An 18,525-nucleotide genomic window follows, 5' to 3' on the forward strand; every position below is an offset into this window, starting at 1 on the left:
GTATACAAAGATTGAGAATTTCTTCTACAGAACAGTATGCAGCTTATTCAGCCACATGGCTTCGAATTGAAAGCAGGAATTTTTACTCAAGAGTTTGCAGGAGGTCAGACAAGATGATCTTAAAGATCTTTCCTACCCTTCAAATCTGTGACTCAAGGTGTACACACAGATTCAGTTTTGTAGAACTCCTGAGTATGGTAAAGCATTGAGCATATTACTAGTAATAAATTTGCTTTTGTCTTTGAGCAGAAAGAGTAGATGGCACCTGGCTTTCCCCCATGGAAGTAGGTATGGGTGTCAAACCAGCACATGCAAGCCTGCTCACTTGCTTTTAGAAAACTATACTAGATGAACAGTTGATTCACATTTTTTAAGTTTGTTTCATTGAAATGCTGCTGGTATCAAGGAAACTGGATTCAAAAACACTGAACTGAACAGCAAGTCCTGGACACGATATATTTTATACACATTAATAGCAGCGTCGACTGCAAGAGTTTCTCAAGCAAGCGAAGGGAATACGAAGCAAGCTCGTATTTCTGTGGGTATTCACTCAAAGTCAGATAAACAGAAACAAGTAGGGCATCTTTTGTAATACTGATGCTGACAACGCATCAAGGAGACGAAAGAGGCTATGGTAATTTCAGTGTTCATTAGAAACACAGAGGGTGGGGAAGAAATCAGATTTTGCCAAATAGAAAAAGGGAAATCAGTAGGGAAAGCAGCTCTAATTTCAAGCTTGTATTACAAATAAAGTTTAAAAAATAAACTTCATTCCCAAGTATTTTTGTATGCACCCTTTAGAAGTGCAGACACTAATTTAAGCACAGTCTTCTGCACAAAAAAAATAAAGGTAGTAACCTAAAGGTTATAAAGTTATAGCTCAGTGATCCTTCTTCATAGATGCCTCAAGCATTCCATCTCTTACTTTCCCTAAACACTCTGAGCAAGCAAATACCCAGTGACAGGAGCACACAGCAGGTGCTTCCTCAGCTGAGAGAAGGATAAGATGATCCATGCAGCATCTATCTACCACTCCAAAACCTCTGGAACATCCCAAAAGAGAATCTTCTGTTGACTTAAGTGAGTGCTGGATGTGAGCAAGGGGTTTCCCACTTCTCAGAGGTAGAACTACGCTTAACAGTAAAACAGATCCATCTAAATTCTTCTACTGACCTTCAGTAGTCCTAGAAGGCTGGAAACATTGTCTGAAAGGTGGCATCTAGTAAAAAGGAACACACTTTCAGTGAATATCTTGGTGAAATGTACCATTCACAAAGTACTGAGAGTAAGAGAGTGACATAGCATCATCCTATGGAGCACTAACAGCAATGGCAATCTACGTACACAGAGAACAGATGACTGATCATCAGCATATCCACAAGCTGTTCTCTTGATAGCTCATTGTGATGGCAGGACATGAAGGAAGTTTAACCTAGAAAAGCAGGCACCTACAAAAGACTATGCTGAATGGAGATAAACAGATGAAAAAAATGAAAGTTTCATTCACTCAGTTTTGTAACCCTAACAAACATAAAGACAAGCTGACTTTCAGCTGACATTATCCCTTTATCAGGGCAAAGTGTGGTAACAATGCAAAACACTCCTCATGTTGCAAACATTCTCCAAGCAGTGTACTGGATACCACATTTTGGGGGTTGCTAGAAACACCTCCTTCCATTTAACACTTCTCCAGGTGACACTGTCCTGTGGCTTGTAGTTGTAGGTCACAAATTGCAAACAGCAGCAGTGTTATTAGTTGATTTTCGCTTGTATTTAAGACAAGAAGTAAATTTTATACCTTTTCATATACAGAGCAAGTCCAATTAGCAGGCAGCAAAATGCTACGCCATGCTGTTCTGCAAAAAAAACAAAAAACCAACCCAAAAAAACACTGAAAACATCTTTGCTGAAGACAAGGAAAGATATGTGCCTTCACACGTTCAGGTAGATGAGACATAAGCAAATACCAACACTTAAAGAGGGAACGGGGCTGCAGAATAAAGAATCCTTGGCTGCTATGACATCCCATTTAAGCATGAAAACTAACTTTGAAGCACTGCTATGTGGCCTGTTCTCTAAGCACGCAGCCGTAATCGTTCCACTCACATTTCCAAAGCTGAATTTATCCTGATGTTACAGCCCCAATTAGTGAATATAATAAAAAGCAACCTAAGCAGTGGAGATCAGAAACTCTTATTAAGCCTGTAGATTAATGCTGCTAGTGACACACAATAGACACGAGGTAGCTACTAAGCCATTCAAACCATGTATTTTAGAAGCACGTGTGATCCTTCCTCTCTTCCCCTCCTCAAATATTTATTTTCTAATAGCAATAATGACCTCAGCATTCAAGGCAGCCTTCCAAGATTAATGACCAGTGGAGGTTAATGGTCCTTAGCTATTCTTCGAGCCATCAACTCCTCCCAGCCAGTCATTAATCCCCACGAAATGCCTTAATGCTTCACTTATTACTGCTTAAGCATCAAGCCTGTAAATTTTCAGGGCATTAAATCTCAAGAAGTAACCTTTCTCTCTTCAACAAAACAGACAAAATGAAATTAGTCACTTCATTTTTATAGGCATTCTCTCAGCCTTGCAAAACAGTACTATTTATTTGTGTTTATTTGCATTTCTTTGTTTTGGACACTAATAAATGACTCAGCAGCAGTGACCTCCTGCAGTAGAACATAACACAGTCCACAGGACGTGGCACTGTGTGACTCAAAGCCATACAACAAAGATTCTAATGAAGGCTCTGCCACCGATATTTGAGTAACCTTGGGAAAGTCTCATTGCTTCCAGAGACCTTTTTCTTTTCCTGCTGAACCTGTTTAGACAAGGCAGCTAATGAAAAAGCAGAGCTCTTCTCTGTAGGATTTTGAGTAAGAAACCTCGATTTCAGCCCAAGGCTTCTATTCACTACTTCAGTGTAAACAGCTACAACAAATCTCTTCCAGTGGCCCATTAAACACAATGTTTATATGGAAGTACTCCATACACCATGCACTACAGCATGTGAGAAATTACCCTTCCTCCAAAGCATTTGGGTTTGTTTTTTTTGGTTTGAAAGTTGTGATAAATGGTAAAGTACTTGCTTAATTGTCTCTGGATTCCAGCAGAACAAAACAGCAAAACCACCAAAAATAAATGTCTTTATTCAAATGGTGAAATCAATCAAATTTAATCTGCATTCATTCAGAAGATCAATTATCCAAATGCGTTTAATTCAGACTGTACCTGATCTAGGCAGCCCATCAATCATTTAAAGGGCACCATTTTTTTTTTTGCCTTTTACTTTTTCAATCTCCTAGTATTTTAAATGGACATCAAGATTTACATTCATTTTCCATTGTCATTCTCTGGCTAATAAGACCTGTTTTACAAGGCATTCCCAACTTGAATTCTCTGGTGCTCAAAAGAAAAAATTATTCGAGAGTTCACTGTCCACAGCTATGACAAACAAAGCAAAATGTCATTATTTTTCAATCATTTTTCTGTGAGGAAAACAGCGCACAGAAAAATGGTGACATTACATTTAGAAGATTAGACATATCTGACTATTATCATACTCATTTATATTGGCACTCGACTAGCATTAGTTGTGAAGGTAACAGGGCTAGCTGTCAGACAACAACATGTGCAAATTGACAAGCTATTAGAGAATGCCAACTGGATCTATTCAATTAGAAAATTTACTCCAGTACTGGAAAAGCTTGCTTTCAAGATAAGGGAGAAACATTGTGTGTTGACTAGGGAAAAAAAAACGATAGAAATTAATAAACACAGAGGAAAATTAATCTCTTCCTTTCTGCAATGAACACTACAAAGAGATTAACTGTAAAATATTAACTCTAAAAAACTCCTTTAAAATATTAATAAGATGGGGAAAAAAAAGGAAAAAAGAGCAAAAGCTTTATGTCAGCATAGGAGACATCTCTTGTTCTCCTGCTAAGATGTGCTGCTACGGGGCTGCTGTGACTACAGAAACTCTGTAGTATTGTTAGCAAGCTGGTTGAAATTCTCATCTTCCACCAAAGCAGCATTTTCAACATTTGGTGGGTGTACTACACTGTCCCCATCACAGCCTTTCTTCTGGAAAACTGAAGCTATAACAATACTATAAAAATTACAGTCAGAAATACTACTTGGAAAATAAAATCAAAGAGGAATCTGTGGTTTATGAAAACAAACAGTGCTCCTAAACTGTCACAATGCCAGCATGTAGTATTTTCCTTAGCAAATATTAAATATATTTAATAATTCAAAATTATAATTAGCATTATATATTATATTATATATCATTATATATATATACATATATATATACTATATATATATACATATATATATACTATATATATATACATATATATATACTATATATATATACATATATATATACTATATATATATACATATATATATACTATATATATATACATATATATATACTATATATATACATATATATATACTATATATATATACATATATATATACTATATATATATACATATATATATACTATATATATATACATATATATATATACATATATATATATACATATATATATACATATATATATACTATATATATATATTTTGTTCATGCACATGTGCACAGGGTTTAGGAGTGTTCTCGTAACTGTGAATTTTGCATTATATAAATAGCAAAATTCACAGTTACGAGAACACTCCTAAACCCTGTGCACATGTGCATGAACAAAACTACATGCAGCATTCCCTGGAAAAAGATCAAGTTAGTTCACTCTGCAGAAGAAAGAGCTGCATGGGTATTAAGGACCCAATCTGATTTCAGTTAGATTAATACACAACAGCACTAACACTCAAGTACCAGGGGTTTTATAGCTAGCAGACACTGAGACGAATCAGACCATGATTGCTCATGGAAATAAATCTTAAGACAGTTATGAAATTTCATTTGTAACTCTAAAAAACCAAATCTGAACACTATGCTTAGTTAAATCCACAGAATCACTGACCTTCAGCATCTACAGTATTTAAGAAAAAGACACTTCTAGTTCTAATTGACAGATCCACTGCAAATACAGTCTCAGTAGCCCCAGAGCCAAGGCTGAGAAATGTAATCTAAGCGTCCAAAGCTCAGTCTAACTTACTCAAGCAGGTTTTCCTCTACATTTCTATCCAGAGAAATGAAAGATTCAAGATACAGCTCTTCAGTTAACAAGTAATCAGGAAACCACTATCATGTAGGATCATGGGTGGTGATATAAAGCACAAGTTCTTAAGATATTCCAAGTCAATAGAGAAGCATATGCCTTCAACTCAAATCTAAAATCATCCTTTATATTTATTACACAGAAAGTCTGTAAATAATTCAGCTAAAATACTAACTCTGAAAAGGTTAATTATATTTGAAATTCCATGCTTCAAATGAGACACATCTCAATGCAACAAGTATGCAAGTCCAGCTGGCACAGGACAGACCTATTATGTTCACTGAATCTTTCCAGTTTGAGATTCCAGAACCAATTCCAACAAAGACCATCCTTTCCCAGCATAAATCCCACATCCCTGCCACACCAGCACTTACCCAGATAATGCAATGCTAGCACAAATACAAACCAAACCATGCTGAAATGTTACAGCTCCTCTCCTGCACTCTTCAGACCAACCTCCAAATCAACCCCAAACATGAGAATACATCCAGGTTTCCTTATGGGCTGAAAATGAAGAAAGAAGCATGTGTGGTACGAGCTGCCTCTTCTTATTTAAGTGGAAGGTATTCAAAAACACTTAGAGAATTGCTGCAAAGCCCGCAGAATTGGAAAGCATTGTTAAAGCTGTGAGTGCTTTTGCCTCAAACCCTTCAAGGCCCTGTGTTATCTGAGGTGTTAGATAATACCTCAGTGCCTTGTTACCTTAAAACCCATAGTTCAGGGCTGAAAAGCTCTTGGATACGAGCAAGATCAAAGCAGGTAAGTTCAATAAACAGTGTAGGCTCTGCTTAGGGGCTTGAGGGGCATCGCTTCTACAGCATGCTGCAAGTAATTTTCTCTGGTGACATGCTATGTTTTGTCTTACTGAACATTTAACCTCTAGATTTGGACAGCACACATTTGGCATGGGCACATTTCTTCAGGGAACACCGCAGTGGTTACTTCAAGTGACAGTTTTCTAATTATTCTGTCAAGCATCAATCTGTGAAGTTCCAAGTTCCTCTCTGCCCTGACTGACAGGGCAATCAGCACTTTACTTAAAGCCTCTGGAACTGTTCTGCCCTGAAAAACGCTTTAAAAAAGAAACAAAAACCCAACCAACCCCTCCTCCCCACAGATTGGAGGCAACGTAAAATTTGACTTCCAAAACAGCTCCCTGTTTCTGCCACACAGCTCCCTGAGGTAACCAAAGAATGGCATGAGTGCATATCACGCAGCTGGGGAAAGAAGCACAGACCAAAACAGCATCTTTTTCGTATTACAGCAATTCATTTCAGGCATTTCATCTTGGAGAAAATCAGCTGATAAAAGTACATCAGAAACAGAGAAGCAGCTGAGATAATGCAATCATTCTCACTGAAAAGTTTTCATCACTTCTCTTACAAGAGAAAAAAAAAAACCAACACCTACACAGCACTTCTAGCTTGATTCTGAGTTCCCCTTGTTCCTGAGGAGCATCATGCTCTGATGAGCACTGTGTTGTGAATTCTCTGGGGGTGTTATGGTACCAATGACTGTAAGTAGTGGGAAAATGAAGGACTTCGTGAGCAACAAAAAAAATTAGGTCTGTATCAAATGTACAGAATAATACAAGCTATTGAGTAATCGTGACCATAATTTCTGCAATAGCACCAAAGTATTTCAAGTTCTTTATCTATCACATAACTAAAAGGATTTTGGCCATTAGGTTGGTATCACAGTAGCAAACATAGACAGTTACATGCCAAGGTGCTGCATCCAAGAAGTCAACAGTGGAGATGCTCTTCGTGGTTCCACTTAATAATGGGCAAGAAAAGATGACATCCCAGTATGGGACAGCACCAACATGCCACATATACCTATTTTCAATAAGATGTACAAAGTTGCTCCTGCAGTTTAAGTTAACTATGAATAATGCACATTTGGCGACTTGATTGTGAGCATAACTGAGCACTCCATGGTACACCACACTGCTTCAAATCAGCAACGCTAACAAACAAATTAATTACCAAGTCAGGTGTCAGAGCGGAAGAGCACAACACATTTGATCACAAATCAGAGTGAAATGCAGAAAATCTCTCTCTAGATTTAAGGCTTAATTCTGTTTTTCTGAGGACATTAAATATGTAAATATATTCACACACACAAAATTCAATTTTTTTCTTGGATCTGAATCAAAACTCCCAGCAACACAGACTACCTATGATTTATGAAATGAAGAAGGGAAGCCTGTTCTAATCAGAGCTCAAGCCTAGTCAGAGCCTAGCAATGGATACATAATTCTGTTTCTCTTGCTGGACAGCTGAATGCTGGATGATGTCTACAAAGAAATTATCCTCCTCCTCAACAATATGACACGATGAGCTTCCCTTAATGAATCAGATTCCTTTTGGATAAGGTTATGACAAACAACATCCTAGGAGAAACTATTTCCCCTGAATTCACCAGCAGCATTCAATGATGGAGGCATTGTGTGATGCACGAAAAAATACCAGTCTGCTAACAGACCAAAGCTCAGGGCTGAAGCATCCCTAAACCAGCACCATCCTCTGGGAGCCACTCATCCCATCCAGCAAAGTGTAGGGAGCCAATCTATTCCTGTTTTTACAGCTTTAGTCTTGCCAGGGCAGCTCCCTGTTGTTCGCTGCACTGTTGGATGAGCACCAGGGCACATCCAGGGAAGGAAGGTGCAAACAAAAGCACTAACTTAGATAAGCTCAAAATGCCACAGACCTGAGTGCCTCCAAGTAAGGGAAAGCCTGCACTGACTGCTGATAGCACACACAGAGGAAGGAAGCTCTTTGATAAAAAGCCTAAAATCTGCAGTGGTCAGTTAAGGGAAAATCTGTTCCACCAGCAATGGAAAGGGCTGAATTCATCTGCGTTACTGAAGTGCAACAGATTTTTAACATTATTAAGGGAGATAAGCTAACATTGTTGAAATGTATGCACTGTCGTTTTAAAACTGCTTCCATTTTATCTTTTCAGTTCAATTCCTTCCATAGTTTGTATTATGAAATGAAAACAAAAACTTATTTTTTCTCCTAATACATACAAAAAAAAATAAATAAATAACCCACCCAAAACAGCTGCATTGGGCCCTGTGAAAGTTTTGATTAAAGACAAATCCTTCACAATTCAGAGAACACATACTCAATCAGTGGTTGAAGAGGAAAACCTCCAGGGTGCAGCAGAAACTGAACAATTCTGATAAGGTTTCTGTGACTTTCCAGCAAACAGTAATTTGCTCTTTTATATTTCTTCAATGAGAAGTCAAGCATTGCAGTCCCAAACCTTTAAATCAAATGATTTGCTGGGCATCAGGCATCCAACTTTCACCATCTACCATAAAATAATGACTCTGCACATTCATTAGTTTCTTTTCAATAATTGATTTTTTAATTTTTTTTATTTTTATTTTTTGCCAGTTACAGGCCTATAATTGTGTTCTGGGAGGGCAATTTCATCAAGATTTAGTTAAGGAAAAGAAATTTGCTGCATTTTCAAGTTCTAATCTTGTCTACACTGTATAAGCATGTATACCATTTGTTTCCTGAAAGAGATATTTTTGCTCTTTCCCCCTCTGATACCATGATAAATTCCAAATCTACCATGCATCTGTAGTTCACGTGAAGGTTTCTGTCACAAAGCCAGCTTTTTCATTCAGTCCTGGAAAAAAACTTGTAGTCATCGCTCAGTCCAAAGGAAAAAAAAAAACAAACACGTGAGTTTCCATGGAAAATCTGTTTTCAAATAAAACCCTTTACATAAAGTGACCATTTCCACTATTATTTAGGTCCTACCATTGCAAAAATTCTATTCTGCTTTACACAGACTCTGTCACTGTTCCCACCCAGTGACAGCAGAATGAAAGCTAAACACCCCAATCAGTTGAACTTCTGTGCAACTGAAGGAACCATGGTTGGTTGGGAATATTCCTGCTATTTCTCTGCCTTCCCAGAGTGCACACACAAGAGAACTGGGCCAAAGGAGATAGAATAGCTCACATCTTCTGCAGACTGCGTTAAGAAGTCAAGTACGAGCAATAAAGGAGATGAGCTCTCCCCTGTTCTAAAGAAAACACCCTGTTGTAGGGAATGTCTAATACAGTAAAATACTGAAGGGTACAACCCAGCATATTTTGAGACAGGCCTAATTTTCATCTTCCTATAACAGAGATACTTCCTCTATTAGAAGATGAAACTGAACCTCTAGCAACAAGAATAAGAAATACTCATTTAAAGTAGATGTGGACTTGATTTACCAAGTACTTAAGAACATGACAAGCTTTAAAAGTGAATAGACTAATTTATTTCAGCTTTATCCATCCACTCAGAATAATAGATAATAAAATATTAAAATCTGAAACAAGTTTGAATATCTTCTTGAATTGGAGCATGAATAATGAAGTTGTGAAATAATTCAGTCTCACCTGAAATAAGACAGAGATTCAAAGGAAAGAAATAGCTTTTCCCTCTTTCATTAACCCATATTTCAAATAATTTTTGTCTTTTCCAAAGCATTTTCATTCTGTTCTCCTCAGTGCAAATGGATGGATGAACACAAGGCAAGGAATACTTTCCTCATTCAAGTATAATTAAATACACCCTTCTGACAGGACAGAGTGCATCCTGCTCCATAACTGAAGTTTACATATTTCAGAAAAATATATTTCTGACCTCAAAGCTGTATGAAGAGGCATATACAGAGGAATACAGAAAGCATCAGAAGATTCAGAGCATCTCAATTTCTATAGAAATGGGCGGATGCTCTAACAGATCTTTTTCCCCAAAATATGAATGAATTTAAAAGCTCCCTACTTGCCAGCCCTACACATTATTCTTAGTCACATCACTGTGCCAGACATTTCAGATGGCATATGGGATAAATAATAACTTAGATTATGATAGGTGATATTGTTCTATTTCCTATATTAGGATGCAAGCCAGTGCGCAAGTGTGACAGCAGAGATGAGTGATACATCTGTATTTATTCATGTAATTTTCCCCTCTTTTCCAATAACCACATCACTGAACGTGGCATGGTAAAATTAAGTCTCTTTTTTATTGCGGAGACGAAAGACAAGAAGCTCATTTAAAAACAGTGCTGTTTCACACTTTCCCCCTTTTCAGTATAGACGTCCTGTTATGCTAAAAATCTTTGCAAGATCATGCCCCTTTATTCTTTGGTCTTAAAAGGTAATTTTATGATGAGGAAATTGTATTTATCACATTGCACCTTTTTTTCCCCTCAAAATCGAGTCTTATTCTTCAACTAACCTCTACTCCTTCTATGTGTACTCCATCCATCAAGGGTGCTCTGGAAATTATAATTAAAAACAGTTGATATTCATTTCACAGCCAGGAGAGTACGTTCTACCCAGCATAAATGGCTAAGAGCACCTAGCTGAAATACACAATTCATCATCTAGGTCTGTTTCTATCAGAAACAGATGGGGGTGAGGTGATTAGATTTCTTCATTTTGGTGGAAAGATCAAACACCTTCCTAGGCAGCCATGACACCTCAAGGCACTTAAAAACAATAAGCAATAAAAGGTGATTTTCTCTACAGCAGAATTTAAGTAGGGAAACTAAATTTTTTATGAACACATTATTTCCTATTTGTATCACTAAATGATTATTCTCTCATTCCTCTCTCTGCTAGATAATCTATAAATAGATTCATAATAAACTACTCATCTCGCCAAGATGAACTGCCAAATGGAGATTCCCAAAATATCTGTCCCCTCTATCCTCAGTAACAGTGGAATGAATCACATAAATTTTCAAGATTTAATCAGTTTGTAAAGTACAGCAAAAGATTAATCACTGTTCCGATGCATTACGCATGGCATTTCTTGTAACCCAGCAATACTAACACGCAAACCACTGCACATCGTGCTGCACGCGCGACAGACGGCGTTCTGCAACTAGAGACGACACCACAACGTTCTCAAGACGGACAATTTTCTTCTCTAAACACTGGAAGATTCTCCCCAGTGTTACAAGCCCCAGCTGTCACACTCATCCAGTATTTCCTATACTGGCAGTTGAAGTAAGCACAGTCCATAACAGATCTTTACTACCACTGTGCGGTTACCAACTTCCACCACTCCTCTCCAGCCCAACTTTCTGATACACAGGGGGTAAGTGCAAAATCTCTGCAAGTTTTTTTTTCCTTGCTCATTTTTTTTTTTTAATCCCCCTTTTAAGATTCATTGTAGTCAGACTTAAAAAAAGAGGCACTCAATTTCCCAGTGCCTACAAAGAATGGCAAATTGATATGTAAATATGCTTTAATGTGAATTATCTAGAACTCAATAATACATATGCTCCTAAAAGATATGCAACTCTTGATTGTAAATCAAGAAATTCCATTATACATTTTAAAAATGCATAATTGTCCTCACCTTTTCATAAATATTGGCTATATGCTAAGAGTTTATTAAAAAGCTTAAATGGAATGAAAGAACACCTTTTCAATACTTTAATTGCTCTACAAGATGACTAGCCACCTTAAATTAATACCTGTAAAACTGCACAGACACATTAGCTGAAATCCTTGCTCAAATTCTGTTAGTCTATACACTTCCTCACCAAAGCAACACTAATAAAAATTTGGGATTACTCCTATAAGCCCAAACTCTGTAGCATCTGGAAAAGAACTACGAGTGTTAACACTTCAGACAGATGTGCTCCAGTACCCTTGGTTACAAGGTGAAGTATTTGTACAGATTTCTGATAGAAAGCAGACTGTGCCTTTTTCAACTATGCTCAGCTTTACAAAATGTCTCTGTGCTCTAATTGGTCTTTTTTACATCTACAAACTGTCCTCTGATATCATCTTAAACTTTCAAAGGCTTAAAAAGCCAAAGCCCATACAAAACTACACATTTTGGCTTTAAATTTAGGGCAATTGCAGTTGCCTGAAAGAGGAAAAGAAACCTCAAGTCCATTCATTGGCCCCAGTGCGTGATCAGCTCTTCCTGAAACACCCTGGGTAAGTTTTTAAGGCAGTTCATAAAAGCTTGCTGTGTTGGATAGTCTTGTAGCTCCTTATGTAAACTACTGAAGGACTCAATCAGCTTTTCTGCTGAATAATTTCCAGAACACCTAGCTTAGTTTCCTTCGCTGCCTTCACACAGCAGACATTAACCTGTAACACTGGGCAGACTGCCCAGGTTAACTGGTTTCCTTCACCTTGCTGTGCCTCGTCCTTTCAACTCAAGTCTCTTCTACATTTGAAGAGAAATGTATTGTCTTACACACATGTTCAAGCACCCTAAAGCAAAAGGGGATCCCTCAACGCTACTGGGAGATACCATTGAGATGATGGTGTAAGATCCAGCTTCTGAAAACTGATATACAGCAATAATTCATTAGACATCACCTTGCACAAACGTCAAAGTCAGAACACAGACACTGTTTTACTGATTATGACTTTTTTTTTTTTTAAATTGCACATTGCACTTATACAAAAAGAGTGGTGAGTACAAAACTGCCACTAGGATATGGCTGTGCAATAAGCAGTAAAATAACAGCAATAACTTATTATTTCCATAGCACTTGAATTCTTTTAACAGCCTATAAAGTTTGTGATCAGTCCTGAGAGCCATCACCTATGGAAGATGAGTGTTACAACGCACAGCTCACGTAGAGCTTGTAGTCAGCACTCGTGGAAGTACTGGGTTCTGTAGAGCACTGCCAGAAAACACAGAGGTGCTTATGAAGGATGCAGGACTGGAAGAAGAGACTTCCAGGAAGGAGACTTCCAGCTGAAGTGTGCCAGTGGGTGCTCTAGTTTGGGTGAAAGCAAGAGAATGGTGGTCAGTTCCAATTTTTGGAATTGCTTCCAGGTCTACCACTGCTGACATGCTGCCTATTACACATTTTTCTCCACAATAACTCCTACAGTTTTTAGAGTGCTCAAAACAGCACAGAATGCTTCACCCTCTTGTGCGAATCAGAAAAACACACAAGGCATAAAAATTTTTCATGCTGTGTAAAGAAGAGCTGGGTAATGAAGTGTGTAAAGGGTGCATGATATTTGAACGGGAAAGCAAGAGGATTCCTAATGACTATGTAAGGAATAGAGTTCCTCTGCACTACCTGAAATGACATGCAATCTCACAATTCAAACAAATCCAGTGCTAACACTATTATATGTCTATAACCAAATGCTATTTACATTTCATTATTCACAACTGTACACATGCTGACACAGGCTGTGTGTGTGATACAGAGAAAGTTCTCTGATTCTATAGATTATTATAACATTGAGAAATCCACTACTAGCAATTTGTCAGTGAAATGCAGGAAGTGTGCAGCAAATGACTCACATCCAGCATGCTCTCTACGACAAGGCTCACTACTGCTCCAAGACTGGCCATTCAAACTGTGGAACTGTTAAAACCTCTGCACACGATTCCCTGTTTGACTTTCACAACTTAACAGTCTGCACCCCTCCCACTGCCCAGTGCATCCTCCTCTCACTCCACACAGAAGTACCAGAACTGACAACAATAACAGCCACTCTCATCAAAAGACAAAGGCAACCCTAGAAGAAAATTATGTTGTTTCTTTTCTATTTCTGGATGTTGCTTTTGATGCTCAAGCTGCAACTCATCATAAATAAGACAGACTTGACAGTCTTGACTGACTGGCATGACAAATATTGCAACAGACATTCAGCAGATCCCATTAAACAGCTGTGCAAGCTGTCTGCACTCACAATTTGGCTGCTGGTATTATTCTTACATGCTGTGATTACACTGTCTCATCGTGGATCAGGTACACCCCATGATAGCATTCATTCCTCCCTTCTTCCAGTCTCTATGTTCACCTCCAAGACTGTCCAAGATTATGCCTGCTGCATGGAATAATTAGTTGGGAATGCAATAAGCACCTGGCAGCCCCTAAGAACAAAAAAACTCACTGCCAAAAACTACTTTTTGGCTCACATTTGTAACACTACAGACAAACACCAGGCACAGATCACTGAGTAAGACAGATTTTTGCATAACTTCCAGGGCAAAATTCTCTACTCTATAGTCAAGCGCAGTTGGAGCCATACTCAAAAGACCCTTTTCCCCTAAAACTGGGAGCCAGTCTTTGTTTCAAGCAGAATAAGAGCAAAGAGCCCAGAATCACCCCAGCACAGTCACTACACTTCAAACTGCCTGAACGCTTCCAGATTTTCTGAATTGCCTAAACTGAGCTAGTTCATCCAATTAGTTCTGAATTAGTTCAGAACTGAAATTAGGATAAAACTGGTTACAGAAGACAGCTTTTTTTTTTTTTTCCCCACCCCCATTTCTGAAATCTGAGAAAAGATTATCACAAAGCTTTTGTCTTAGTAGAGTTATGCCTTCTGCTGCCAGATAACGGACTGCAACGTTAACAACAGTAATACCAAAAATCCCTCAAGCCAAAAGGATAAACCGTGAAAAATACCTTATGTAATAAGGATGAATAAGCAGTATCACTTTCACACCAAGCACAGCTGGAAAATAACTGAATTGCAAAATTATCATTTAATGATACTTTCCTTCAGAATTCTCTTCACTCTCTCACATGCCTGGAAAATACAAGCCCTGAGACTTCTGCTCCACACACTGCCACTAAACAATGAGGCACATCAGTGCTGTTACTTCTCCCATCACTGAGATGAACAGCGAGATGCATTTGACATAAGCAAACAGCAAAGCAAAGTGACAGGAGTAAGAACACACATTCCACATTGAGTAAACAATAATCTGAATTTGGGGCAAGGAATGGCTACAGGGAAATCAAAAGCTTTGTGTGTGCTTGATATTAATTATTCCCTGGATATCAGTTACCAGATGTCAATACAGAGCATTTTTTCTAGAGAAACGTCTGTCAATCTGTCAATAGTTTTTTTGCCTATATGGCAAGCAAACACTTGTTAACAGCAATTGATTTGATAAATCTTTTGTAGCACCACCAAAGACAGGAGCCAAAAAAATCCAAACAACTTCAGCCTTTAAGCTCCTGTATTTCAGTGTTACTTTCTATTAGGAATCGATCAGTAAGTGCAGGCAGTCAGTGGCATGACAAACCTGTCCACAGTTTACACTTTGGTATTTTAGTGCCTCTTAGGGAAAGGCAAGGCATGCCACCAAAGACACAGACTGCACATCACAATTTATGCAAGCATTAAAGGGCAACTCTCCTATACCAGTAACCTACACAATATTTCAATTATTCTGTTATAACAATATGAGACAGGAATGCCAGAGGATAAGACTGGCTTAGGGTTGTAGATGAGATGCTTCTAACTTCTACCCACCAAGAGCCTACCTACTATGGGCTCTCACTAAGGTTTTCAAACTCATGACATCCAAAACTTCCCATGAAGATTCCTCTCTGCAGTGAGTATTAAAAGGTTGAGAGAAAAACTTGTAGGTAGTTTAGGAACATCAGCTTTGTGAGCTTTGCAAAGCAAAGGGCTGAGATGGTCACTAAGCTGCAGTGTCCTGGACAGCAAATTTATTGACAAAACCACGTTTTCAGCTTTAGCCTTTTGGAAACCATGGAATGCTATGAACAGTTATACGGTAAACACAACAGTCTATATCTTCACCGTAAATAAAAATGAGCACCTGTTGAGCTTGGAAGCATGTGAGAGTGCTTAAAGATGGGGACCTCAGCAAGCACAGCTACACCACTGCATTGTGCACACAGGGAGGGGCCAGGCAACACTCAGAGCCTGAAACACTGAAGTTAAAACCTTTTCTACGTACTGCTGGACAAAGAGGAGAAAAAAGGCTCAGCAGCTCCAGCTCCCAGATCCACACCCTCTTCCTCATTCTTGTCTCTCCTCTTTTCAGTAAGTAAGATTTCCTTCCTGCCAAGCAGACACACTGAACAAACTCAGAGAAACAAGACAGGCAAGAAGGAAAAAAAAAAAAGTCTGGAATTTAAATTGTGAAAAGAAAGGAATTCAGAGCCATAGCAATGACCTGTCCGACCCAGGAAGTATTGGATATGGCAGACTGCAAACAAGACCAGCAGAGCATAAAAGGGTCACTGACTCCAAAGACAGCATTTCCACCCAAAAGCCACTTCATAACCTTTTGCAGCAAACACAACTTTTTTTCCCCTATTCTTTTTTAAAGAATTATAAACACTGACAGCAGGTAGATTCAACCAAAAGCAAACCAATGATCTTTTTTCCCCCTCACAAACAATAACCCATTTTACTAAATGAAATTGTGGCACATCTGTATTTTTTTTTTCCTTCAATATAATACAGGAAAATAAATCTACTGGAAAGTGCAGTTGAATATTTTCTTCTGGAAGATTTCCTTTCTTGCAGTGTCCTCAGCACTGGCAGTGCCATATTTCAGTACAGCCAGTCACGTTGAAGCCCTGCAGACTGTTTTATTCACTCCTCAGAAGCCTGATGTTTTTGGGCAAGGATTAACTGACTTCAGAATTCCCAAGGGTAAGTTCTTATATTCTCAATTAAGATGGGAATCAGGTTAAAGGTTGCAGGGAAATTACTGACCAAATTACTGACCAAAATGTGAATGCTACATTAGACAACACTGTGTTCTTGGGACTGAAAACCTAATATTACCTAAGAAAAGAAAGGATTCATTCAGTTACCTTATTTAACTAACAAACACAGCTGGAGAAATGAAATGAGAGATTTGTCAAGTTTTCTGAGCAGAATGAAACAAAACATTATTTTTATTTTTTAACAGTTAACTTCCATTAACATTCAACATCAGAGCAGTAAGAAAAGCTACAAGAGCTTTGAGGTTAGGCTGGTATAACTGCCAGAGCTGTTACAATCTCTCATTATGTTATCATGGTTATCACTGGTAGTGCTAAATAAGGGAATACTGAATAGAAGGAGGTTAGGGATTTACAAGTTAATATTGCATATGCAGATACAGGATAGCTGAGAGCTAGTGAAATGCCTTTTTGATTCAAGATGGCTTAAACTCAGTTTTCATCACCAAAATTAGTACCTGCTGTTTGTGCTGCAGCAGACAGAAAAATGTATTAGCATAGTGATAATCATAAGGCAATCTGTATTTAGACCTTTACTGCACCTGCTTTCTCCACCACTAACACAAGTTTCAGAACTAAATTACATCTCAGCCAAATCTTCATCATCATACTAAGCATGCACTGCACAAACACAAACAAATCTGTTGATAATGTCCTGAGAATAACTAAAACTGACACAAATGGACACGAGTATGTCAGTATCTACTAGCATCAGACAGTGCAGGAAACTAAGATTTTCTACCACGGATCCAAGACCCATCCTATTTCCCTTCCACCCTACACAAGATAACTTGCTTCTCTACTTCTTCAAGGCTATGGTCTTTTAGATATATTACTAACTAGAATAAGACAACAGGTTCTCTTACTGAGGGTCTTGGGAACAACATAAACCTAGACAAAAAGTCAGCACTACCCAGGTCTATGAGAGTGTAGAAAGATGCAGTGTTTCAAATCTTGTTGATGACTCCAGTAGAGTTGAGACATCCAGGTACTGCATGCCTTAAAAATGTAAAAGAAGAGTTGCAGCTTCTAAGGGTTTACAATATGAGGTCTATATGTGATTATTTTCTACTGTAGATTTTCTTCCGGATTTTGCCTTGAACTACTGCTGCAGCCCTTTTCTATCTGAAAAATCAGTTTGTTGCTTACTGCTACCCAGGGTATATAGTTACAGTGATGTAATTTTCACAGGAAGGTGACATTTAGATGGTTTAATGGCATACAATGAAAGTAAGGAAAAGGGAAGGAGACAAAGGAAGAATTAAAAAAAGCCAAATCCACAAAAAGTAGTAAAATGCTGAAACTGGGACTTCAGTGGAGATGCTTAGGTGCAGAAAATGAATATGATGATCAAAGCCCTTTGATAGTTGATAGATCTTCATGAGCAAAAGAAAAATCTACAGCAACGTAGGCTCTGACACAAAAAAGCACAACTCTGTGTTGGCAAGGCTGGCTGGCACTGCTCCAGTGCTCATGTCTGATCAATAGCCTCTCACTAGCTATTCTGCTTCTGTCTGCAAAAGGGCACCAATGACCTCAGCATGCTAACATGCATCTCTGGAAATAGCTTCTGCTCAACACAATGGTTAGAGTCTTCTCCAGTTGTTTAAGGAAAGAGGAACTGCACCTTCATCTGCTGAAAAAAGCATTAAGAGTGCACCAGGATCAGAGGGCTGCCCTAATTCACATAAAGCAGGAGATCCCCAAGCTTTAAAGTGCACAGATTAATCTTTACAATTAACTATCTGCTTAAATTTTCCTTCTCACTCAGGTGGCACAACACTGTTAGGAATAACCTTTCC

The 18,525-nt window shown here is 38.3% G+C and overlaps 1 protein-coding gene across 1 annotated transcript in view; it reads right to left on the minus strand.

The window, feature by feature from the left end:
- SUCLG2 (succinate-CoA ligase GDP-forming subunit beta) overlaps positions 1–18,525 on the minus strand; it is a gene marked incomplete at both ends in the record, with an annotated part of 100,348 nt that overhangs the window by 21,337 nt on the left and 60,486 nt on the right. The window lies entirely within an intron of this gene.

The sequence above is a fragment of the Tetrao urogallus genome (genome assembly GCF_951394365.1).
Source record: "Tetrao urogallus genome assembly, chromosome: 10".
Classification (NCBI taxonomy): Eukaryota; Metazoa; Chordata; class Aves; order Galliformes; family Phasianidae; genus Tetrao; species Tetrao urogallus.